The sequence below is a fragment of the Lathyrus oleraceus genome, chromosome 5 (assembly GCF_024323335.1).
Source record: "Lathyrus oleraceus cultivar Zhongwan6 chromosome 5, CAAS_Psat_ZW6_1.0, whole genome shotgun sequence".
In the NCBI taxonomy this organism is placed as follows: Eukaryota; Viridiplantae; Streptophyta; class Magnoliopsida; order Fabales; family Fabaceae; genus Lathyrus; species Lathyrus oleraceus.
In genome coordinates this window covers 154,463,159-154,478,919 of record NC_066583.1, presented here as the reverse complement: position 1 = coordinate 154,478,919, position 15,761 = coordinate 154,463,159, and positions in this window count along the sequence as shown.

Here is a 15,761-nt window from a genome sequence, read left to right as displayed (position 1 = left end):
GTCTTAGCGTGTTTGGATTATTGAATATAAATTCATGTATGATTCAAATTTATAGTCTATGATGTTTCTTTTCCTTCTAAATTCTCGTGTTCCAATATTTTTGCATATTTAATTTCTCATAAATGCATCTTTATCCTCCTTTTTGATTTTAAAAAAGGGGGGAATTATACTCTTAGGGGAGTAGAGTATACTCTCTACTTAACCAAGGAGGAGTTTAACCATTCCAAATATCTATTTTCTTTTCTATTTTACAACCTCCTTGAGAGATGTGTTGTCATCATTAAAAAGGCGGAGAATGTGGAAACATGTTTTGCAGGCTATTCAAGACAAGTGATCAAAGCCAAAGAGAAAATATCATGATTTGACTTTGTCATTGCGCTTTTGATGATGAAAACTTAAAGGGAAACTTGTAGGAGATTTTTTTTATCCAACCTTAATGCAACGTTTGAGTCAAACAAGTATAACAAAGCGATTAAAGATGTAAGCAAACAAGTTAGGGTTTGATCTTCTAATGACGGTACTCAACTGGAATAAATGTCAAGCCTCGTCTCCAAGTAAATTCAAGAAAATGTCTATATAATTTCTTTACTATACAAGTCTTGAAAATTTAAAGTATGAAAGAGAAGAAGTATGAAAGCTCTCCCTGTCACATTTCAGTGAACCATGTTTTGTAAAAAACACAAAGGAATATTTGTAAAGTTATATGGGTAAATCAAAAACACGCTAAAACAAGTTTTTCAGCCTTTATTTCTTATGAAAATATCCCTAAAAATGTTTTGGAGACGTGCCAGTTAAATCGTGAACTATCTGAATGGTTTGGGACAAAAATTGTGTTGTCCATGTAGTTTATTCATTACAATAGAAGTAAATTCATTTGTTGTTTCTAGATTTTTCCCGTGAGCCAAGGAACCTTAGGCTTGGACTTGGCACCAATGGAATGAACTCGTTTGGTAATATGAGTACTAATCATACTTAATATCCAATTATTCACATCAGTTACAACCTATCTCCATGGATTTTCATGAAGCTCAAATATGTAATGTTATCAATGATGATTACAATTCCAAAATAACCATGTAAAAACTTAGATGTTTATTTAACTCCATTGATTTAATATTTAAGAGTTTCTTTTAGGAAGACGTTGATTTTGATGATGTATATAAGAGTGATAACTTTAAGACACATGCCATGTAATTTTGAATAGTCAGTGACTTTCCTATATATGGAAATTTGTTTGGGTACAATGTCAAGGGACATAAAGCATGTGTAATACGTGAAGATGATACATGATTCCACCAACTTAAAAATTGACAAAATATTGTGTACCTTGGGAATCTAAAAATTCTAAGACCTAATCATTCATGTTGTATATTCCAGAAAGCTTTTAATGCAGAATATGAGTGTGTTATCGCTCCAAAGCCCTTAATCAGAAAGGATGCTTATAAAAGACAACAACATATTAGTTTTGTATTTAGAAAGAACCAAAAAGGTCTCGTGGAGAAAAATATTTGGAAAAAGAGGTTGGTGTTCTTTGATCTTCCATGTTGGTCTAGCCTCAATATAAGATATTATCTTGATGTGATGCATGTGAAGAAAAATGTATGCGATAGTTTGATCGGAATACTTCTCAACATTAAAGGCAAGGAAAAAGATAGTATGAAATCCTGTCTAGATATGGTAGTGATGGGTATACAATGAGAGTTGACACAAAAATAAATAGGAAATATAACGTATATTCCCCCAACATGTCACACTTTATCTAAATAAGAGAAAAAAAGCTTTTGCGATTGTTTGCATGATATCAAAGTTCACCAAGGGTACTCATCAAATGTGAAGAAACTTGTTTCAATAAAAGATCTCAAATTAGTTGGCTTAAAATCTCATGATTGTCATGTCTTGATATAATAACTTCTACCGATGGGTATCCGTGCTATTTGACATAAAAGTGTAAGGGTAACTATAATCAGATTGTGCTTATTCTTCAATGTTATATGCAGTAAAGCCACTGATCTTGTATATTTAGATGAGTTAAAACATGTGGTTGAAATTGTATTATGTCAATTAGATATGTATTTCCCTCTATAATTTTTTGACATTATGGTTCACTTAATTATTCATCTTGTAAGGGGGATTAAATTTTGTGGTCCAGTTTATTTAAGGTGGATGTTTTTGGTAGACTTGTACATGAATATATTTAAAGGGTATACAAATAATTATCACTTTCCAAAAGCTTCGATCGTTGAACGATACATCACGTAAGAATTTATTAAGTTTTCTATAAACTATACGAATTCTCGAGTCTCGTCGTGGTGGAAGATATGAAAGTAGTGGTACTCAAGGTTCAAATGTTAAGACAATGGACCGAGATATAGTTTTTCAAGTACATTTGTATATATTGAATAACGTAGATGAATTTAAAACTTACTTGTCCATTCACAAAAATATTATCAAGGAAAATTGCCCTAGAAGAGTGAAAATTTGAGGTCGACTGAGCATAACAAAACTTTCATAAATTGGTTAAATGAAAGAGTTTATAAAGAGAGTAATGAATCAGAATGCATATGACATTAATAAGTTTCCATTCTATACAAAATCAAAGGAATATTAGTGTACCATGAAAAAAATTGGGGGTATGGTTAAAACTTAATCCATGCACTTCTCTAGTTTCAAACATAAGAATCTTGTATTGACATCAAGAGCGTACTTTGGGATCATTGAGGAGATTTTTGAGATTGATTATGTTACTTTTAAAGTTCCTTTATTTAAGTGATATTATATTAGTAACACTAGTGTATAAACCGATGAATTAAGATCCACACGGGTTGATCTTCGAAAGGAAGCTTATATGAACAAACCATTCATCATGGCATCCCAAGTAAAACACGTTTTTTATGTTACTGATATTTCTAACACTAAATGGTTATTTTTTCTACAAGAAAAACATATTTATGATAGTGATTATAATAAAAATTAAAATTTTGAGACATCTTCTTTCGTAACACACGTACGTCTCTCATCTGAAGAAAATAATTCAGATGATATGCATAATATTCGTCATGATCATCTAGATGGAATATGAGAAAATAGTATGTAAATATTTTATATGTCTTTGTAATATATATTTATTCATTTTACATTTGTATTCTTTTTTACTTATATTTTTTTTCCGAACATGTAGAGATGTCGAAGGATATCATTTATTGCATGATTTTAGAAGTAAAAGTCGGAAGATTAAAAATACATAAAGTAAGTGTTATTATTTGTGACATTCATAAAATATTATAAATTATTTATGTTAGTTGTAGTTGCGTTATTGATACATGTTGTTGATATTGAAGTTTGAATGTTGTTATCGTGGTTTTTGAAATTGATGTTTGAATGTTGTTGTTGTTGTTGAGATCAAGAGTTTAAATATTTAATTTTTTGTTTTGTTGATTGTCCTAATTTGATTCAAATGCTGTCCAAATTATAGGTGCAAATGTTGTTGTTATAAGTTGGCACATGTGTGCAAATAGGTATGATACATATGGGTTTGGTTCCCCATGGGTTGGGGGGGGGGGGGGGGGGGGGGGGGGGGGGGGGGGGGGGGGGGGGGGGGGGTTAAGGTAGGAGATCTTTGGTCTCCTCTTGATTTAGAGTCAGATTGGTTAACCTCTGTATGTCTTCAATTATCAGTTTGGCATGAAAGTGGGTCCGTTTCCATGCTCTAGGTTTCATCATTTCTCAATAGATTAGGAGCGGAATCCACTCGAGTGGCTGAATATGTAAGGGTGTATTGGATGGTCAACTACCCTCCTTTTGTTTTGCATGTTTTGCCTTGTTCTTCTCCTTTTTTTGTTATGTTGTTATTTGGTTTGTCCTCCTTAGATTGTTTACTTGGATTTTATTGTTCCTAGTTTTTAGCCGATTTTGTTATTGTTGAATTGGTGCTCTTGATTTTCATGTTTAAACTTGATTATCTTCATTTGTTATTGCACAGTTGGTGCTCTAGGTTTTCATGTTTAATATATAGTTTTTGCTTTACTATTCATAAAAATGTAATTAATTTTGCTATAGATCAACTAGTATGTAATAGTTGACCTAAATAACTATAAACTTCTTTAATTTTTAATCTCTGACGATGACACTCATTTATAAATAATTTGTTAATTACTTAGTCTAGGGAATACATTGTATGATTGTGTAAAATTATTTTATATGGTCAGTATATCTTTTACTTTCTCTCTCTCATATATATATATATATATATATATATATATATATATATATATATATATATATATATATATATATATATATATATATATATATATAACTAAAAAAATGGGAGAATTATGGCGGCTTTAGTACGGCTGTTATCATAAACCGTCATAATTGATGAAACAAATGGTAGTTTTGCTAAATAACAAAATATTATGTAAATAATGGCCGTTTCAACCATAATTTACAAAAAGTACTTTTTCCAATTTCTAAATTCCAGATCAGTCACACACTATTTTTTTCCTTCTAATTTTACTATACCTTTTAACCCTCGTATTTCACCCAAATTTTTTATAAATAACCCCCTCACTTTTGTTTTGTTAGGTTGTTGTTTGGTTTGTCCTCCTTAGGTTGTTCTTTTGGGCTTTATTGTTCCTAGTTTTTTTTGGCCGTTGCAGGGTTTGTGCTCTTGGTTTTCATGTTTAAACTTGACTATCTTCATATTTTTATTATAATATATAATTTTTGCTTTGCTATTCATAAAAAATGTAATTAATTTTTGCTTTGCTATTCATAAAAAATGTAATTAATTTTGTTATAGATCAATTAGTGTGTAATAGTTGAGTTAAATAACTATAAACTTCTTCTTTAGTTTTCAATCTTTAGCAATGACATTTCTCACTTTTACTATACCTTTTAACCCTAAGATTTCACCCACAAATTTTATAAATAACTCCCTCACTTTTATTTTACCTTTTTAACCTTTCTTGCCCTAATTTCTTTGCATTTTTCCAAACAAGTTTGGTTTCTGCCTCATCCACAAATCCAACCACCGCACCTACCAAAATAAATATTGTTCATAACCTTCATCACCTCTTTTATCCGGCTGTTGAATAGAGGTGGAAGTTTTGCCAAACAAGAGAAATTCAAGACTGTATGGTTAGTTAGATAATAACTGCTATTTGGTTTTTGAATTTCATAATTATTATACACAACATAAAATTGAAGAATTATTTATATTATATATAACAGTCTACACATCAATAATCAATTCCTTTGATGACTAAGATATGAATAAGTTTATGACAAGATAAGAATGTTATTGTGCTGTGTCAAATAATTTGCGTAACCATTTATATTGTATCTGTCTAATTTGGCTTAAAGTTAGCATGAATGACTATTGTATGTCATGCTAGGTTGGGACATGCCAATCCTAGAGCTATGCATAATATTTTTTAGTTGTGTAATATTCATGTCAGAAATAAAAGCTTTAATGAATTTTTAAGTTCATGTTATCTTGAAAAGTCTCATAAGTTGTATGCTACTTTGTCCAATACTAAATATACCAAATTATTTGAGCTAGTTCACACTAATCTATGGGGATCAATACCGTCACCATCCAACATTGGTTATATCTATTACATTACTTTTATGAGTGCATGTTCTAGATATACTTGGGTTTATTTGCTTAAACAAAATAGTGATGCACTCTCAGCATTCAAACTCTTTCAAAATTATGTTGACGCACAATTTCATGTCAAAATCAAATCAGTTCAGTCTGATTTTGGTGGAGAATTATGACCTTTAACTAGGCTCCTTAATGAGAAAGGCATTATACATATGCTAACATGCCCACACGCTTCACATTATAATGTTACATTTGAAAGGAAGTACATAAAAATCGTGGAAATGGGGTTCACATTGCTAGAACATGCCTCCATGCCAACTACATATTGGGATCTTATCTTCCCTACTACGGACTACTTAATGAACATGTTATCTACAAGTGCATTAACTGGCTCTATGTCACCATTCTCTGCATTGTATCACAAATAAACTGATTATATGTCTCTAAAGATATTTGGATATTCTTGCTTCCCTCACTTGAGGTCATACAACCAACACAAGTTAGAGTTTAGGAGCATCAAATATGTATACCTGGAGGTTTCCCCTATAAAAAAGAAGTCACAAGTGCATCAATATGGAGGCATAATGTTTATCTCTAAATATGTTGTCTCCTATGAAGATGAGTTCCCTTTCAAGATTAAATTGAAGATTGGTCTTCAAAGTTAAAGAGAATCCTAATGGGAGTATTAAGAAATACAAGGCAAGGTTGATAGCAAGTGGTTTCATCAACAACATGGTTTTGATTTTCATGAAACCTTCTCAATTGTAGTCAAACCAACAACAATCCGTGTTATCTTGACTTTAGTTATCACGTATAAATGGGAGATAAAACTGATATACATCAACAATGCATTCGTTAATGGTGTTCTACATGAAGAGGCATGTGTGCAAAAACCATCAGGCTCCATTGAGCCTTATGGAGGACAACACGAAAGATAAAATGTCTCTCTTTGAGCCTTGATAAAGGTCCAACAGGTTGTCTTTGAACTTGATGAGAATGACAATAGCTGAAAATTTTAAGTCATTTATGCCAAAAATTGAAAATGCAACGAAATTTATGAAAAATGTGAAAAGTACTCAAATTCTAAAATTATTGACAAATTTTTTATGGGAAATTTGATGGCTAAAAAGTTCAAATGGTATCAACCCATTCATGGTCATTTTACTCGAATGGAAAATCTGGCAGCAAAGTTGAAGTTCTTAGGTATGGATGTGAATGAATATTTTCTTGTAAAATTTATCATTAAATCGACTCCTCTTGAGTTTTGTCAGTTCTAGGTGAATTACAACACCATTAAGGAAAAATGGAAATTTCAAGATATTAAGGTCGTGTTGGTTCAAGAAGAACGGAGGATTCAAGAAAATAAAAGACCAATTTTGTTCTTCTCACGACTTAGGTTAATAAGGGAGGAGTCTGGAAGAAAAATAAGTGTTATTTCTACAAGGAGAATTGACACTTAAAAGAGGATTGTTCTAAAAGGAAGATATGGTTCAAAGAGAAAGAGATTCCTTTTGATCTAACGCATAAAAGGAAGTGAAATATTTCTTTATATGAGAAAATAAAGAAGGCGTGAATAAAGGGAATAGGGAATATTGGATTTCAAATAGATTTGAAAAGTTTTCTTTTATGTATTTGAATGTGTTATGAATTTAGTTTATGTTGCAAGTTTGGATGAATTAAATTTTAATTTTAGGGTTGAAAACAATATATTCATATTATAATGTTGAAACCTTTACCATTTTAATATTGTTATTTTTTAAACTTAGATACAATATTTTATAAATAATCATAGTATATAAATGAGAGAGAGAGCTTATACTTGGCCATCCTAACACAATGATAACCTATGTTAGACAAAATATTAAGCCTCTATTGAATAGAATTTATTGTCTAGTTCAGCCTTTGTTAGACAAAATTTCATTGCAATGTTTAAACCATCACTTAATTTCCCTTCTAATGAATTTGAATAGGTATAACCTTTTTGTAAAATAGTGTTCAAGTGGCTAAAAGTAAACTTATTGATTTTGCAACAAATGTATGTTGTAATATCGATATTCAAGGATTTATTTCTGCACAAATAAGTGACAGTAAAAGCGGTTTCTTTCGGCGGTTTTAACTGACATTATTAACAAAAGGAAAACCGACATTTCAATAAATTTACATTATGGCGATCTAAATTGCGGTTTTAGACAAACCGTCGTTTTTTACGTAGCAAAATTAAAATATGCTTTCATAATTTACATTTTATCTCTCATAAGATAATAAAATATGAAGTGCCATAGTATTATGTTACTCGTGTAGCATACACTTACTTAATGGTTAATATCAAATCTATTGAGAATATCTAAATAAGAAAAAGAAAATTTATGTTATTATGCCATCAAAGCTGAAAAATAATGTTTTTTTTTTCAATTATGGCAATGAGTTTAGAAACACATGTTTGTTCTTATTTTTCTGGTTTGGTGATGAGTTTAGAAAGCGATAATAGTGCAGAAAAATAAATAACACAAGGATGTATCCTCATTCCCTTCACGCTCCGAAGATATGTCTAGTCCCCTTTCAACACGAAAGAGATTTTACTATCTATTATGACTTGTACAAGACAGACACAATAACCAAGAACAACCTCTTGTGATTCACCAAGTTGATATGAGAACAATCCTCTCAAACTCAACTCTCTTGCTTTCAACAATCCTAAACAACAAGGTGTTTATAACAAATTCTGGAAAATATTAAGTAAAGAAAGTATATCACAATATATCAATCACTATGACTGATGTTCTCTTCCAAACAAGAAATTTATAAGGATATATTAGTGCTAAAGTGTTTCGGAATATGAGATAAATTTTCTAGACTGCTATATGTGAACAATGCAAAAAAAATCTTAATGAAAGTTCAATGATCAAAACACTGGTTTGAAAATGAATGTGTATAAGATTTCAAATTGCAAGGGAAGAAGTGACTTTTGATTTCTGAAAATAGGAATATATATATATATATATATATATATATATATATATATATATATATATATATATATATATATATATATATATATATATATATATATATATATATATATATATATATATATATATATATCACATTGACACCTCTATGAATGAGTGTGATTGAATGAAGAGATGCAATGGTTACATGATGATATTTGGAAAATGTTCAGATCACAAAACATATTTGAAACAACTATTGCTTCAGTGGAAATTGATTTCTTAAAATAGGGTAATCGGTTTCACTGAAGCATTGCTACTGAAATATTCAAAATTTCGTGAGGAAATCGATTTCCCAAAAGGGGGTAATCAATTTCATGGCCTAAAAATTGAGTTCTGGAAAACATGGAAAGGCAGGACACAAAGTGGAAATCGATTCTTAGAAAAGGGGTAATCAATTTCCTGAACTGATTTTTGAAAACAATGTTTAGAAAAATAGTATAACAACAAGGACATGTGAGACATAATGGATCATGCATGGAATGAATATTTGGAGTAATTTTGAGCACTAAGTTATCAATATATATTGCATGCTTGTACCTTAAAAACTCAAGATCAATGCTAGTCTTAAAAATAAGTCTTGAATCCTTTGATGATTTCTTTCACACATATTGAATATTGAGTACTTGATTTGATTTTAAATTCACTTGAAGCTTTTCCCATACTTTTGACATGATCATTTGAATTGAACTTTATCTTCATCAAAACAAATTGGATGGAGAGTCTTGACTTCACAAGTTCCACTGCATAATCATCCTCAACACTACAATAATTATCATCATTGCTGAAGATTTAATTTCTAAAGAAGATGTGTAGAATCAGTCAAGCTTTAAATAAGTTGTTTTTTCAGTTTGTTCTTGGCTAAGCCTTTTTTGCAGTTGAGTTTTAGAGAAACATCAATGGTGGGTCTGGAATAATAACAAACGAACACTTATCTTGGAGTGGAATCATCACCTCGTGCATCATAAACTTCTCAAGTCACTACAACACATCTTGAGTTCTCTGGAACTATAAAGATGTTTGTCCCAAAATTTATCCATCAAGCTGCAAGATATCAACTTATTATTGTGGAATCAGTAGTCAGAAGGTGTTATACAAGTTTCATAAGATCGTCGCTGTTAGTACCTTAGGATTGGCATTAATTTTGTAAAACAAATAATGTAATCACCTCTGTTGTTTTAATATGTTGGGTTGAAGAAGTTCAACATCTGGACCAACATGTCATGTAGGATGTCACAACATCGTGATTGTGACATCGCGCCTGTGTATAAAACTGAATTACTTAATTCTGTTATGTATTAACTGATTCAATAGTCTGGGATTAGTTAGAATCCTATGTGGCGTTATTTGTGGAGGTCTTGAAGACTCAATCAGAATATTTGGTGAATATACAGTTTCCAAATATGGAGATATTTTAGGAAGTAAAAGATTGAAGACCTTGATTGTAGCAGAAGTTTTTTGCTGGCTTTGTAACAGTAAAGGAGGAATTTGCTGCGATTTCTGAAGGCCCAAATCCAGTTGGGTGTTTAGGTTATAAATAGCAGATTGTAACCTAGGTTTTATAAGCCTCAAATAATGTAAAATTAGGGGTGTGTGTGAGGTAAACCTCCCAACCTGTGGGAAGGTTACCATGTGTTTCTCAGTGCTCGAAGGCATGAGATTATTTGTAACTCAAAGCCTGTAGGTAAGAGTTGTTATGGTCTTGAACGAAGCTGTGAAGCAAGTTCAAGTTGTTTAGCATTACATTGTAATGGTAGTGATAGGAATGGAAACTGGAGGTTTCTATCTAGGAGTTCCTAGGTATAGATTGCATTGGGTAGGGATTAAGTGAAGAGTTGTAAACGGGGGAGTTTAACTCTGAATTAATACTACTGATAGTGGATCTTCTTCCTGGCTTGGTATGCCCCCAGAGTAGGTAATGTTGTACCGAACTGGGTTAACAATTACTTGTGTTTTTACCTTCTGCACGTTACATTCTGTCTGTTATAACTCAGTATGTATTTCAGTCTGTTTATCAAGGGAATAACTGACCTGGTACATAGCATACTGTCTGAATGCCAAACAGAATGTTATGACATTCATCATTGACAGCTGATACTGAAGTATAGACTGGTTGGTCTTTTACAGTACAACAAACTGTAATGCTGGAATAGGTGATGTTCAAATCAATGTTGAAACATCATGCTGATAACAGTGCAGGCTCAATAGAAGTAAGTGCTATGTTTGATCTCTGCTGTGTATTTGTACCAGATGGACAGAACTGGGTGTTCTTCTTTTCTATGGTGGTATAGTAGCAGATGTCGTGACATCTGTGAATGTGTGCATATTAGTACTGGGTTTTAATTTTTATAATTGTCTTGCTGTATTAGTAACAATGTTGGATCAGATGTCATGACTTCGAGTAGAACATCTGAACTCTAATTACACCAGAATTTCAATTGGTATCAGAGCAGGCATCCTGTTCTGTTTCTGGATGAGATCCATGGGTGATACTTTCTGGTTTCTTGCAAGGAGTTATGTTAGTACTGATGTTGGAACCTATGGAAGGTTCTGTGATTTCCCTTAATGGTCCCTTGAAGTAGGTGGATGGACTATTCATGACAGGATATGTGTGTAGCTGTCTCTGGAGGTTGGCAATTGTCCTTTGTGTGGGACAGCTGTGCTAGTATTGAATCATATTCAAAATTGGTATGTTCTTGGAGGCTGATCTGGTGAAGTGTGTGTTCATAGGTTGAGTTGTATTATGATTTCCGCTGCATAATACCTGGCAAAACTCAAACTCTGATGTAGTTTCCCCTCATGTGGATGAAAGGCTGCTGTATTCAAGATTTCATCATAATATACTGAAGATGTCAAAGATACTTGAGTCTCCTCAAGTCCACTCATCATGACGTTCTCACTTCAGGATGGTAAGAATCACCTGATCACTGATTCTTTTACTCTCTTGGGTAGTGTATATGAAGACCTTGAAGACTTTCAAGGAGGGTTGTTCCAAGGAGGTGGAACTAATGTTCTATGTGATGTTAGAACATGTTGTTCAACAAGTATGCAGCTACTGGTTGAAGAGCAGATGTTTTTAGGTGTCAAACAAAGGGATACTTTTGTTTGGAACCTACTCCTGACCTGGAAGAGGAGACATCTGTGTGTGCTAAGTTGACAAGGGTAGGGTAAACTGTGTGTGTGCTAAAGAAGGTCACTTTTAGAAGTCTGATCTCTAGAAGTGGAGCTGGTTGAGATGTGACATTGTGCAATTTCCTGCTGTTTATCTTATTCCTGTAGATTGATCAGGGTTGGATAGTTGTTCCCTGAAGTACTATGTTGTGTTGGAAGACAAGTCCCCTGGATGTTAGAAGTCAATAATGGGGTAACCTGATTGCTATTCCTTTTAAGAGGACTGGGACCATGAATTTTGTTATTCAAACACCACGCTCAGAAGTGGCAGTTCTTTCAAGGAGTGAGAATATGAAAATTCAGAGGTTGGTTGAGGTAGTATGCTCTGGCAATGCATACCTACTATTGACTGGTGTTGTTTTCTTTCACTAGTACTTATGGTCAGCTGGAGTCTGATTGGTGTGATTGGAGTATGTATAGGTATAACTCATAGAGTTAGTTTCCACTGGTAGGGATGGTGTATTTCATGTTGAGACATTTGTGTACAATACATGTATATTGGTGTGGAGTTTCCATGATTGTTAATTTGAGGGGGAGTTTTGGTTAACCTCCTCACGTTTGGTCAGTCTAGGGTCTGGTTGGTTGTTGACCTGTGTCACATGGGTTCTGGTTGTTGTGTGACACATTTGCAAGAAAGGATTCATCTCTCTCTTTCCTAAGGGTGAATCTAATCTGGAAAGATTCTCAAAACTACTGAGGTGCTTGCAAGCAGAAGATGTTGACACAAGCAGAGTATTTTCAAAGTATTCTTATGGTGGAAGTATCTGAAAGGAAAATTAGGAAAGGATTTAAGATCAATGTCTACTTGTGCCAAGTACAAGTATTTAATTGATTATCCTTGGAGCTCAAGATAACTGATGTTTTTAAATATGTTGGAACATCTCGTCTTCAAGACCCTGTGCAGAACCACAGGAAGGATAGTACATTGGTTTATGATCTATCACTTTGGTGGCAACAAAAGCATATGATCTCTGAAAAGGTTTCCTGGAAAGAAACATGTTCATCCTTGGTATGTACAAGAAGAAGAAAACATCATAGTCCTGATGGTGGTTACTTGGATCAGTTTACTTCTGATCTAGGTAAGGAAGTGCATTGGCTAATGCACACTGTGGAGTTAAGAATAAGTGGCAGCATTCTTGACATCATGGAAATAGCCTTGCTTTAGGAAGTGGAATCCTTGGTATAGCTGAAGGGATAGTTTCTAACTGGTCCTTCTGAAGACTCATGCATCAGAGTGTCTGATGTCTTTGGAGAAGAAGCAGGGATTCATCAAGGTGTGAGCTTGGATGACTTAACTGCAAACCTGCAGGATGGAGGTTGTTTACTCAAACCTGGTTCCACAATCAAGTCTATGAGAACATTGAACTCTGGTTCTGTGAAGGGAGGAAGTTCTTTCAAGTGGCAGAAGAAGGAGCTGAATTCAACAGCTAGATGTTAAAACACAATGTTGTGACATTTGGTTCAACATCAGAATCTTAGTTGGTGAAGTGGCACATTAACTTAAGATAGAAGGGTCTACAGAGTTGTAGATTGGGTACTTCAAAAAGATCATTCTCATTGCAATACTATGGAGTTGCTGGATGGAGAGGATGTTACATGTTCATGTCTTAGAGAATCTAAGTTTTGTTTAACATGTAGCTTGAAGTTCAAGTCTCACTTGGAAGGTCAGAATATCTTTGGGAGAAGTCTGATAAATGTGGAGAGGTCAAAAAGTGGCATTTGACTTTTTCATATGAGGATTCATCAAGGAGGTAATCAACCAGTGGCATTTGGTCTATCTCAGAAGTGAGTTCGAAGAATCAAGATAATCAACATATGGCAGCTGATTATTCTTGAGGAAAGTCTGAGACAAGTTACTTTTGAGCAGAAAAGTAGTAATTTGAAGACAAAAAGAGGTGTTTTATATTCATCTCTTGAAGCTTGGGGAAGGAGTTCTGAGATATCTATGGAAGATTATCTCTTGTAATGGGATGAGAATGTATATGTCCCAATTTGTGTTTGGTTTCTTTTGGATCGAGCTAGTGACTCAGTGATAACTGAAGATTATCAGATGGTGTTTTTAGTTATGTTGTGAAGGATGTCCTAACTTATGTTAGAACATTTTGTGAAGTGGTTTTCTGATCTGGTTAGAAGAGAGATTGACACAGAGTGTGGATGTGTTCAGCCAAGAGGGTTGAACAGAGGGTGTGCTCTTGAAGACATGAAGATGCGTCTTATGTTTTCCATTCATCAAGTGGTCCGGGTTCTATTTGAATCAGGAAGTATGTGAAGGTCCAACTTTAGGGTGTTGGATATGTTCATGTGTGATCTCCAAGTTTCAAGAGGAGAGTTGGTTGTTCATGACAGGGGGAGTTCTGTCTTTGCACTGCAAGAAATCATCAAGCTTGTGGTCTATGTGTTCTTAGATAACAAGGTATGGCACCTTGTTAGTTAGTGGGATGATGTGGTGTGTGTCAAGGCTGAGTGAGCAGAAGAATGTCTGACCGGATGTCATGACATTGCCTTGGACAATTTGTGTGTCTTACTAGTTGCATCCATAACTAGTAATTTTGTTTGTTGCACAGATTTAGGGGGAGGAGAAGTACCCTTGTGCATGTGTGTATTACAAGTAGCCATATCTAGTAATTGTTTTGCTTCTGCTGCTGATTAAACTACTGTTATGTTGTTTAAACTGCTGGTAGTTTTCCTTGTGAACAAAAAGGACAGAGTGTTCACAAGATGTCATATGTGATGTCTTAACATAAGATATCCTATGTACCTGCTGGAAGTTATATAAGGAAATATGGATGTGTGGTGCTAGATGTCAAGCTACCACTGGAGGTGAGAAAGTGGTTTTAGGAAATGGTGATAGGGAGAATACATGAAGAATGCAGACAAAAGCAGTGTCGAATGTTAAGACATCGCTTGCAACATGTCTGACAGCATTTATGGAATAGTCTACACGCATTGAAATTGTTGTTTTTGAAAAGAAACAGTCAAGAGCTATAAAAGGTATTCAAAGATAGTCTGGGATATTGGTGGTGATTCTCTGACTGATTCTCAGCAAATATTTATGGATCTTGACCAAGTATTTACTCCTACCGTTAATTCCTAAGCAAATATTTATGGATCTTGACCAAGTATTTACTCCTACTGTTAATTCCTAAGCATGGTCTGACCTATTTAAAGGATGTATCAGCACTCCTCTTCTCACAAGAGCGACATTCGATTCCCTCTAAACCATGGGGTTTGTTAAGATTTGGGCATACTGCGCCTGGATCTGGTTTTGTGAAGGTTTCATTTATAAATGTTTAGCTAAAAAGGGGGAGAGAAACATTGTCCTGAGGATGTACCAGAAGCAAGCAAAATGTGGTAGCAAGGAGAAGTTGGGTTCAGGCACAAAAGTCACTAACTGGGTATATCACTTGTGACTTGTGATCTGAGTTAAGCGGACAATTGTGTCTTGTGATCTGAGTTACATTATTTATGTACTCAGCATTACATATTCTTCAGGAAGCTCTAGTGTTGAGGGGAAGGGTTGTGATGCAGTTGATTCCTATACAACTTCTTCTTCATGTACACCAAAGTTGGTGTTAGTGATGGTGCTGACAATGACAAAGAGGAAGTGCAGACCCATACTGGGATGTGGTGTCTAGTGTAATGTTTATTTGTTTTAGCTAAAAAATTCCAAAGGGGGAGATTGTTAGTACCTTAGGATTGGCATTAATTTTGTAAAACAAATAATGTAATCATCTCTGTTGTTTTAATATGTTGGGTTGAAGAAGTTCAACATTTGGACCAACATGTCATGTAGGATGTCACAACATCGTGACTGTGACATCGCGCCTGTGTACAAAACTGAATTAGTTAATTCTGTTATGGATTAACTGATTCAATAGTCTGGGATTAGTTAGAATCCTATGTGGCGTTATTTGTGGAGGTCTTGAAGACTCAATCAGAATATTTGGTGAATATACAGTTTCCAAATATGGACA